We start from the raw sequence: 10770 nt of genomic DNA on the forward strand, positions 1-10770 counted from the left end.
AAATACCACGCATGCATCGGTGACTCGCGTAATATATCGGAACGAGCATGCCAATCTCGATACATGCCCACGAGTGTGGCGAATCTCGATACAAGAGAGGGACAAAAAAATCTCCTCGAAAAGTTGTGTGGTACTTCCCGCTCACGCCCCGTACGCGCCGGTACTTCGTGGACCCCAAGGAAGCAAAGCTCATGCGCCGGCACGCGGAAAGAAAGGAGGCGGTGATGCGTGATGTGGAACGTGTTGAAAACCCAGTGCTAACACACCCTTCGGATGCAAGCCGATGGAAAACATTAGACGATGAGTATTACGAAGAATTCGGGAAAGAACCAAGGAACATCGAGGTTGGGTGCGAGCACCGACGGACTCAATCCGTTTGGGAACCAAAGCAGCAAGCACGAGCACCGGCCCGTGTTTGTATGGATGTACAACCTCCCTCCATGGCTATGCCCGAAGAAGAAGTACATACACATGAGTATGCTAATCCAAGGGCCGACGCAGCCAGGGAGCGATATCAACTCAGTATCCGGAGCTATTGAAGGAGGAGCTAGTCACTCTGTGGGAGGAAGGGACAGAAACTTGGGACGCCTACGGACAAGAAACTTTCCGTATGAAAGCCGCACTCGTTGACGACGGTGCAGGACTATCTTGGATACGGATATATCGCGTGCCGTGTGTGCCACGGACACAAGGCATGTGTGAGGTGCATGGAAAAGACGCCGTTTTACACTGGGTAAGGATCCCGGGTCTTCAAAAACCGTCTACATGAGGCATCGAATGTGGCTTCCCAAGAATGACCCGTGGAGGAAGCGTGGAGACCTGTTCAATGGGAAGGATGAGGTCGAGGGCCCTCCACCTAGGCGAAGCGGCGAAGAGATAGATACTCGTTGAAAAGCTGGAAAGACTGCCCTCCGGCGGGTAAGATAAAGATCCGAGAGCGGAAGAAAGGAGACAAGAGAAAGAAAAAGAAAAAGGAACCCGGGCCGCTCTTGGGGGTATGGAAAAGGAGGTCCGTGTTTTGGGACTTGCCGCATCTGGAAGATCCTCGGTACGCCTCATAGCCTTGATGTCATGCATATCACGAAGAACGTGTGCGAGAGCTTGCTTGGCACCGTGCTCAACATGCCGGAGAGGACCAAAGACGGGTCGAAAGCAAGACACGACCTGATGGCCCTTGATATCAGAAAAGAGCTTCATTTCGCCCAGAGTTGACCAGGAAACCGAGGAGGAGGAGACGGATGGTCGCAAACGCAAAAGGGTGGCCAAGCAGCGCGAAACTCCTCGCCCCTCCTCGCTTCACTCTAAATCCCGATGAGCTCGAACAATTCTTCAAGTGCCTACTAGAAGTCAAATTTCCCCTAGGCTACGCGGGGCTGATACGCGGATGGCTGGACCCGACGAAAAAAATCTTCAGCGGGATGAAGTCTCATGACTGTCATGTCATGATGACGCGGATACTTCCGGTTGCTATCCGAGGGATAATGGAACCGCACGTTCGTGCGACGCCGACCGACTCGTGTAACGTCTTCGACGTCATCACTCGAAAGTCGATAACCGTCAAGAAACTCGGGAGGCTGCAGGAAGAGATCGTCACCATCCTATGCGAGATGGAGATGTACTTCCCGCCCGCATTCTTTGACATCATGGTCCATCTCGCTGGTGCATATAGTGGACGATATCGAGGATCTCGGGCCCGCGTTCCTTCACAACATGATGGCGTTAGAAAGAATGAACGGCTTCATCAAAGGATACGTTCGTAACAGGGCACATCCGGATGGAAGCATCGTCCAGGGCTTTCTCACCGAGGAGTGCATCTCTTTCTGCAAGAATTATTTAAACGAGGACGACCCACGTCCGGTTGGATTGCCCGCCAACAAGCACCTCGGCAGATTCGAGGGAGTAGGCCACAACGCTGGCAGGAGGGAACTCGACGTCGATCAAGATGATAGGAGAACAGACTTTAACAGGGCCCACTTAGTAGCACTACAGCACATGAACGAGGTAGAGCCTTGGGTGGATCAGCACATAAACATGATCAAGAGCAGGGCTGACAAGCCGATGACGGAACAAGAGGTATTTAGAGCGCACAACTCCTCTTTCGCGAGCTGGTTCAAAGACCGGATTGATGCCAATCCCCCACCAATGGCAAGCGACGTAGACAAAATGATATTGGCCTTGTCTTATGGGCCCGCCCCCAACCTCATGACTTATCAGAAATACGACATCAACGGTTACACATTCTCCACAGAGGAGAGAGACAAAAAAAGCGACTATCAGAACTCGGGCGTGACGATGGAATCGTACATGGGTGAAGAGAAGAAAAGGTACTACGGAAGGATCGAGGAAATCTGGAGCTCGACTACGTCGGGGAGAAGCTACCGATGTTTCGTGTCAGATGGGCTACGGACGTCACAAAAGAAGATGCATATGTCACCACCATGCGACTGCCCCCCAAATCCAAGACCAAGAACCCCACCGCGCAAAATGAGCCTTGGGTATTGGCTAAGCACGTCGAGCAATGCTTCTTCATAACTGACCCGTCAAGGCCCAGCCGTGTTGTCGTAAGGAGAGGAAAAAGGGCCCTCGTCGGAATGGATGGAGTTGCCGACGAGCAAGACTTCGACGGCCTCGTCGGAGACCCAATGATGGAAGAACCCGATGAAGACGATAGAACCTACACACTAAGAAGAAGAAGGACGACGCTACCTAGGTCAAGTGTTCCTCCGTACACAAGGAGTCGCGACGATACCGGTGGGATCACAAGGACCAAGCGGAAGGGACTTTGAAGTCATTTGTGTATTTATAATAATTATCTCTCGAACAACCATTTGTTCTTCTCAAGTGTATCCTAAATTTATGTCTTGGTTTTTTATTGGATATCACCGAAAGGACTTTGAAGTATTGCATAAATTTATGTATTGCAATTTATCCTTCATTTAATTTTTATCGGATGTCGCCAAAAGGACTTTACAATTTATCCAAATAAACTAGACACAATAAAGGAGGTCTTAGCATGAAAAGGGTAAGAGGTCTTAGCTAGAAAACAGAAAGGAAAAAAAGGTGGTTTTTTTTGCACCCACGAGGATTCGAACCCCGGTGCTTCAGCTCGTGAACAATAGAGTGGCTACCATCGTGCTAATGGATCGATTTTATCTAATCTACAGGTTTACGAAGTAAACGTATCTACGCAGGAAGAAAAATGTTACCGCCGGCGATTGAGACGCCTTTGCCGGTGGTAGCTACACTTGGGCCCACCCGCAAGTGAGAGAAATCTTACCGCCGGCGTTTTAGCGAATCCGCCGGGGTAAGTTGACTAGGACTTAGCCAAAAATCCCCCGCCTCGTCGTCCCCAAATCCCACCCCGCGCGTCCGCCGCCGTCGCCGATTCGCCAAATCCCCCGCCACCGCCGCCGCACGCATCTCCTGCCGCCGTCGCCGCCTCGCCCAAATCCCCCACCGCACGCATCTCCTGCCGCCGTCGCCCACTCCAACGCCGCCCGCCGCGAGCCCCGCATCCCCAACACATCGCCGACGCCGCGCCATCGCAGCCCAAGATCTTCTCGAGCCTGCGCGCCCACGGAGGGTACAAGCTGCCCAAGCACTCGCCGGCAGCCAGGGCGCTCATCGTCGCCAACGCCACCAAGAAGGCCGACGAGCTCATCCACCTCTCCTCCACCGCAGGCAAGGGTCCTCCTCCACATCTCCTCTTTCCGCCCCTCTCTCACTTAGTCATTTGTGCACATCAACCTCGAGTTCACCGGATTCAGACACTAGCCGACCACGTTTTGAGATCCCACCTCGTCCCTAACCTCTCACACGGGTCCTCAACCTCGCCCCCTTCATCTGCTTCAGCAACCAGGGTATTCCCCATTCTTTCTGATATGCTTGAATAGTCGTTTTTATTCAACAGTACATTGCCAAGATTGTGTGTTAATGGAGATATTAACAATACATAGCGTTTGTTAGCGCTGAGATCGCTCAGCTCACACACGCAGAGAGATAGGTAGAGGATTAACACGATGGTTTTGCGCAGCGCACAACTTCTGCTGCTTTTCGTTTTTCTTCCTCTTATTTGTAGCTGTTACAAACGGAAACTGTCTAATACAAGCACTGAAGAAACAACTGTTCGTCAGGCTTACAGTTCAACAGCGTTGTATAGTCGAGAAAATCAGACCAGCAATCAGGTAGATTAATAGAATGACTTGTCTATTACCTATTTTAAACTGAGGTACATTGAGTTAGATAAAAGAGAATGCCCATATTGAGAAACACTAGGGTGGAAAGGAAAAATAAATCTTGCAGATTTGCACAAAGACAAAGGCACTTCATACTAGTCAACTCTTTAAGATAATTATAGCAAATCAATTGTTAGTACTTTGTGTGTCTTCTTCTTTTCTGCATATTGTGGATCAGATTATGCTTGTGTTTTCTTGCCAGTTTTAGCAAGTGTGTTCTGAACTTTTTTTAGATGCCAAAACTTGATTCAGCACCATATGTATCTATATTTGTTCAATTCACTATCTATAAATCTCCAAGTTAATATCTCCATTAGCCTGTTCATCAAGTACGGAATAATCCACTGTTTATTAACGCTTTACATCAATATATAAGCTTGATATGGACATAGTTGCTTCATACTAAATTACTTGATGCTTCTCTGTCAGCACCTTTTTTGTTTATGCTTAGTTTCTAGCAGAAGCTCCTTTTTACATATGTATGTTGTTAGTTAAGGGTTTTTTGGACATACTAGTTGTGGCTGTGAACAAGTAACCTTACTTTTCCAACCGAGATGATTAATTATTCTGTGTGTTTTTAAGGCCACAAACACCTCCAGTATTTGATTTCTTTGATGTGAGCATGTATTGGTAGCATGTTTGGCAGCACTATAATCTTGTTATGTCAGTGAACTGAGTTGCTGCTCTTCTATAGATTATGTCAGTGAACTGAGTTGCTGCTCTTCTATAATCTTGTTATTTTACTCGTAAAGATACACATGAGCATATGGCCGGAGGCTCAGGTCATTGCTATATTGATATGTCCGGAAGGAAAAGTTGTGTGAAATGTGTTCGTAGGTACATTGAGTGCCAATGTTTCGCCGGAATGTCGATTAACTTCCGTTCCGGCGACTTTCGGCACTCCCGGCATGACCATTTTTTAGCAAAGGTCATGCCGAATTTTTTGTTGGTATAGTTTAATAAGATACCGCTTCATCTCGCATGTGTATGCTGCCTAATGTCTGTCACATCTACCTTTGTTAGCATGTTCCTAAAACACTACCTGTTTTCTTTCTTTGACTAATAGTAGTTCTAAATACATGGCGTAAGCACGTAGCTAGCGATGTCGTCTTCTGCAGACCCCAACGAAGACGTTGACGGGTCTTCTCAGCGGAAGTTGGATGAGCACTACAGGCTCATGGTCTCGGATCAGCTGGAGGACCTTCCAAGGGGCAGCGATGACGAGTCCTCGGAGGAGGGGGATGATGAGATGGACAACGATGGTGAGGATGAGAGGGGGCTGCCGACGAGACCACCGACAAGTGGCGTTGCCGGGGGTAGCTCGGATACTACTACCGAGGCCAAGAGGAAACGGAAGCAGCGGCGCCCAAACAGGGTCGGCACCACTCGTGACATAATCACCGCGGTGGACGCCAAGACCGGGATTCCTACTGAGCCCAAGCACGTGGCGAAGGGGTACGGCCTCCAACTGGGAGCAATCCTTCGGGACGTCGTCGACGTCAACGAGACGAAACTCCGAACCAAGAAGAAGCAGCATCTGCAGGCCCAACTCCTTGCGCGGCCGCACGCACGGTATGAGTTCCCCGTGGAATACAGGAACGAGGATACCAAGGATAACATCGTGAACAGTACGAGCCCTCTCTAAGTTCTCCAAGAACCTCAGCGGTTATAAAACCATGCCGAGGGGGATGCTTGGTGACAATGAGACTTGGGAAGAGATCCAGCGCCACTTCCCGCGGATGACGCCGGAGCAAGTATAATAAATTCTTGGAAAACGAGGAGCTCGAGTACACCAAAAGACAATCGACTCGGGGGAAGGAGTCGGCGGATAAGAACATCGGTCACCACAATCTCGGTTGCCGTGGCTTCGAAGGCAAGCAGCCGGTATGGGACAAGGAGGACCAGGCCTACATAAATGCTGGCCTCGAGCCCCCTTTTGCCAAGTACAAAGACCCACTCTTCAGGGCATATCTCAGGTCCCGATACCATCGAGAATTGGCTGGGAAACGTGTCACGAAACCTGATGTGGTGGTGGGAGTTGAGTTGGTCGCCGACGCGAAGGTGATGGCACTAGAGAAAGCAGTGGTAAGCAATTTACCAGCTTATTAATTTGATACTCGCTCACCAAGTCCATTACATTCTAAAATTGTTCATGTTACTTCGGCAGCTTGGCGGAACAAGCAGCCGCCGAATCAGCCGGCTCCTCGTCCCGTACATCGACCGGCAAAGTCCCGTGGGACACGCCTTTATCGTGGGTCTGAACACCGTGAAGGCGCGGCCGCTTTTGGACAAGCCCCACCGTGTCCCCGGCGCCGGAGGAGGTCGCAAGCTTGCCGACTATGGCTTGGACGTGCCCTCAAGCACTAGGGAGTCGCGGCAGGCGCAGAAGGACAGGGAGCACGAGGCTCTTCTGAAAAAGGTGGCCGACCTGGAAACAACCATGGAGCAACGCGTCGCTGCCGAGGTTCAAGCAACGAGTCGGTGCCGAGGTTCAGCAACGCGTCGCTGCCGAGGTTGCTACCGGGGTCGATGACGCGCTGGCCAACAGTGGTCAATGAAATCATCCCCGATCTTGTGCCGTCGATGAAGAATTACTTCGACGCCGGCGGTAAGGGACCGATGCCGGTTATCAGCCTAGGCGCCAAGCAACTCGGACAACCGGCCTCCAACTAGACACGCTCAATGCACACCCAACTTGGTGACTCCACCCGCCGGCAATGTCGGCGCTAGAGAGGATTCGCCGGACCTGGGGGGCCCAGCACTAGCCCCTCGCTCACCCGCACGCCCGGCCTCGGTCCTTCAACGCGAGCCGAGCTCGACGCCCTCACGGTAATTAATTTAGTATCTCAAGCTCTACAAATTAGTTACTTTGTCGTCCCCCTCTCTGACATACACATGTTTTCACAGGCGAACGCGACTCCTTGCACCTTGCTACTGAATGTGGACAACAAGTTGAAGGCTGTAGCGAGCGGCAGTGTCATCCTGCCAACACAACGGATTTTCCACTGCGTCAGGATGGATGATAGCTTGAGCCGGGTTCGCGTGAACCGGTCGTTACCGGGATGCCAAGACCTCCATCCTCCTTATCAACCCCCGGAAACGGAAACCCCGCTCACTCTCGGGGACCTCAAGAATCACATCCTTCTATGGCCGAAAGCCCTAATCCGGCTGAACACCGCCTCAGGTTCGGACGCAAGCTATGGCATGGTCACTCCTCGAGATGCAACGGATGCCCCGAGCCAAGCCAAGGTCCCAGCTCCAACGACCGCTTGACGGCAGGCAAAGGCAGGGCCAGTGCTCCACCGGCTTATGATCAATTTGAGCCCGATAGTCAGCCCGATAGTCCGCACGAGAGTCAGCACGAGAAGGCGTTGGACATCGATCAAGCTCCCATTGATACGTTCATCGCCGAGCTCGACGCCGACGCGGTTTCTCCTTACAAGCCACCCGCCGGTCATATCCTAAAGAAGAAGTTGTTCCTTTCACAAGAAACGCCCGAGCAGGAGGACACTACCGCCTTCACCGCTCCGCCCCGAGTTGGGCTTACCCCGAGGACACTCCTTGGTGCGACCACGGAAGGTATGAAACAAAACGCCGCTCCGGCCAGTTGCAGTAAGAAGAAGGGCAGGAAGCGGAAGAAGTCGGGAGATGTTGCGGCAAGCAAGATAGTGGTTAATGACAAGTTGCCGACCCCGTGGAGGAAGTTGCATCACTTAGGCGAGCCGATGCTGCCGAGCACACTATGTCAACAAGTTGACGCCGGATATGAGGAGCGTGCATGATGCTATTCTAACAAAGGAGAAGCTACTTCTTAAAGATAGAAATCCCTCGTACCCGATTTTGATCGCCAAGGTGCCCACCGGCTTTGGCTTTGTCAACACATACCCTGCGGACTTGATATTCATTCGGTACGAAGACATCTTCGAGCTCTTGCACATGCAACAGCTAGACCGAAGCTTGGTCCGCCTCATATCGCTCGAGCATGGCGCACGATATCGCCATGGAGAACACAACGCACATCGCTATCATGGACCCCTACTACATGACTCCAACTGTCGCCCGTACCGAACAAGCGTTTCTCGCCAACTATATCAAGAATTTCTTGGTGTTAAACAAGGATAAGAGTTGCTTTGTCATACCATATTTCCGCGAGTAAGTATTTGGTTACTAAAGTACCCTATATTACATTCTTTCATGAATTTCCTTAATAGCTGAGTATGATGGTTTATTTCCATTTTGCGCGAGTTTCAAGTATTGCACCCTCCTCCTCTTTTACCCGTATCATTCCGATGTCACTTATCTCGACTCCGGGCTTGATAAGGAGAAAGACTTCACCGACCTTAAGTCTACACTTGATAAAGCCCTCAACGGCTTCATAGCTGAGGTTGGCGTCAACAAACTCAGTGCATGAGAAGAAAGTTAAGGGTTGCCATGTGTGCAACCACATAACCAAGTTCCCCTGCCTAAAGCAATCGGCGGATGACAATGGGATGGAGGCATGGTTTGCCATCCTACGGATGAGGGCGGTTGTAAGGTCTCGTAACGATCTCTTGTTGCCATCTCGCTCCGCGGGGAAGTTCGTGAACATGGCGGACACCACCGATGAAAACGTGAGAGGCGACTTCCGTGCCATCCAGCGGACCATTTGCACAATACTCGGAGGGATGTCATCATGAATGGTGGCTTGTTCAACTATGCCTCCGCACTTTCTAATTCCGAGATACAAGGCCGATTAGAAGATGGATGTGACGAGAGAACATTCAACACGCTCGAGGGCATCCGTCCCTTCCCGCCGAAGTAGACTTGAGTCAAAAACTTTTGTGTCCTGCAAATGTTAGTCATAAATTACATAAGTATTTTTTATGTTTGTTCTTTTGCACACCTATATGTTATATCTCTCTCTATGGATGTACTAACAACTTTCATTTCTTTGTTGTGTGTTTGCATAGATGACGTACTATGTCGTCTACCACGGCAGGGTTCCCGGAGTCTACGAGGACCGGGAAGACCGTAGGAGGCAGGTCCACCGTTTCAGCGGCAACAGCTACAAGGGGTACACCACTTTGGAGGAGGCGGAAACTCGATACGCCAACTTTCGAGCGGGACAGAGGAGGGAGATGTGGAGGACCCCTTTCATCGTGATGATGCTTGCCGCTACCGTCTCTCTAGTTTACTATGTCATTGTTGTTTAGCTAGGTCGTCGAATGGACTTGTATGTATTTGTGTAATATGTGCTACTTCGAGTCGTGATGGTTGAACCATATGGTCGACACTTGTGTTATTGATGCATGCATGCATGTTATGGACATTTCGGGACTTTCTAATGATGTGTATCTTGCTAATGATGTGTATCTTGCTAATGATGTCTATTTTACTCGTCATTCCGGTAATTGCCTCGTATATGCTATGAATTCCGGCGTAATTGCCCGTATATTGCCCGTATATTCTATTGCCTCGTAAATTCGAGTTTTTTTATTTTTTCTCCTCGTTAATATTACCACCGGCGAAATTTTCATGTATCCTCGGCGTTTTCCAAATCGCCAGCACTACGACTCGATACCCCCGGCGAAATGGGAAGACGCCGGCGGTAAGACTTACCCCCGGCGAATAGGGTAAAACGCCAGCGGTAAAGGCTCTTACCACCGGCGAATTGGAAGGCGCCGGCGATGAGGCATTACCACCGGCGAGGTGGTCGCCGGCGAATGCAAAAACGCCGGCGGTAAGGGTTTCTGGGGCGCCGGCGGTAGTACATTTCCTAGTAGTGTTGATACAAACTCACACCTACACATGTGCTCAAGTGAAACTACTGCTCACTATCCACCTCTATCGGGGTGTGGTTATCTTCCCCGGCTTCCAGAAACTCGTAGTCTTCCAGATCCGTGTCCTCAAAGTCCTCGCCATCACTCATGAAGGCTTCTTCTCCCTGAGGGTCTTCATCTTCCTCTTCCATCTCATTCAGCTGATCCTTTTGGGCCCTGACAGTGGCCTCCAAGGAGACTATCTTTGTGCGGAGGTGCGCAATGATAGCGTCCTTTTTGACACGCTGCTGGCGAAGTATCTTGTGCTCATAGGCAAGGGTCCTGACGGTATCAGTCTTCCGCGCTAGGTGGGCGCGAATCTGATTGGCGTAGACGCGATAGTTGTCCAGCTCCTTCTGGGTGTCGTGTAGCATAGTATCCAGGTGCTCCACGTGATATTTCAGCTCTGGGTGGGGTGACAGTGCCCTGGGTCCTCCAATGGAGTCATGCCTTGCAAAATGAGCAAAGCGAGTCCCATAAAGCGCAGTCACATGCTGCCCACACAGACGGGCAAGTGCTTCCTGCATGGCTCTAGCTAGTCCATCTAGCCAGTTGCTTTCCATGACAGAGAACTGGATCCTCATAGAAATAGGAGACTCCTTCTTGCCTCTGAGATCCGCAGTGATAACCCACTTCAGTTTCCTTCCGGGCTGGTGGTCCATTTGAGTTCCAAGGAACTCCGGGTGCGGGCGTCCGAGATACTCAGACAAAGCGTCTAAGTCCTGCTCGAAGCGCAT

Source organism: Lolium rigidum, chromosome 2, assembly GCF_022539505.1.
Source record: "Lolium rigidum isolate FL_2022 chromosome 2, APGP_CSIRO_Lrig_0.1, whole genome shotgun sequence".
Lineage (NCBI taxonomy): Eukaryota > Viridiplantae > Streptophyta > Magnoliopsida > Poales > Poaceae > Lolium > Lolium rigidum.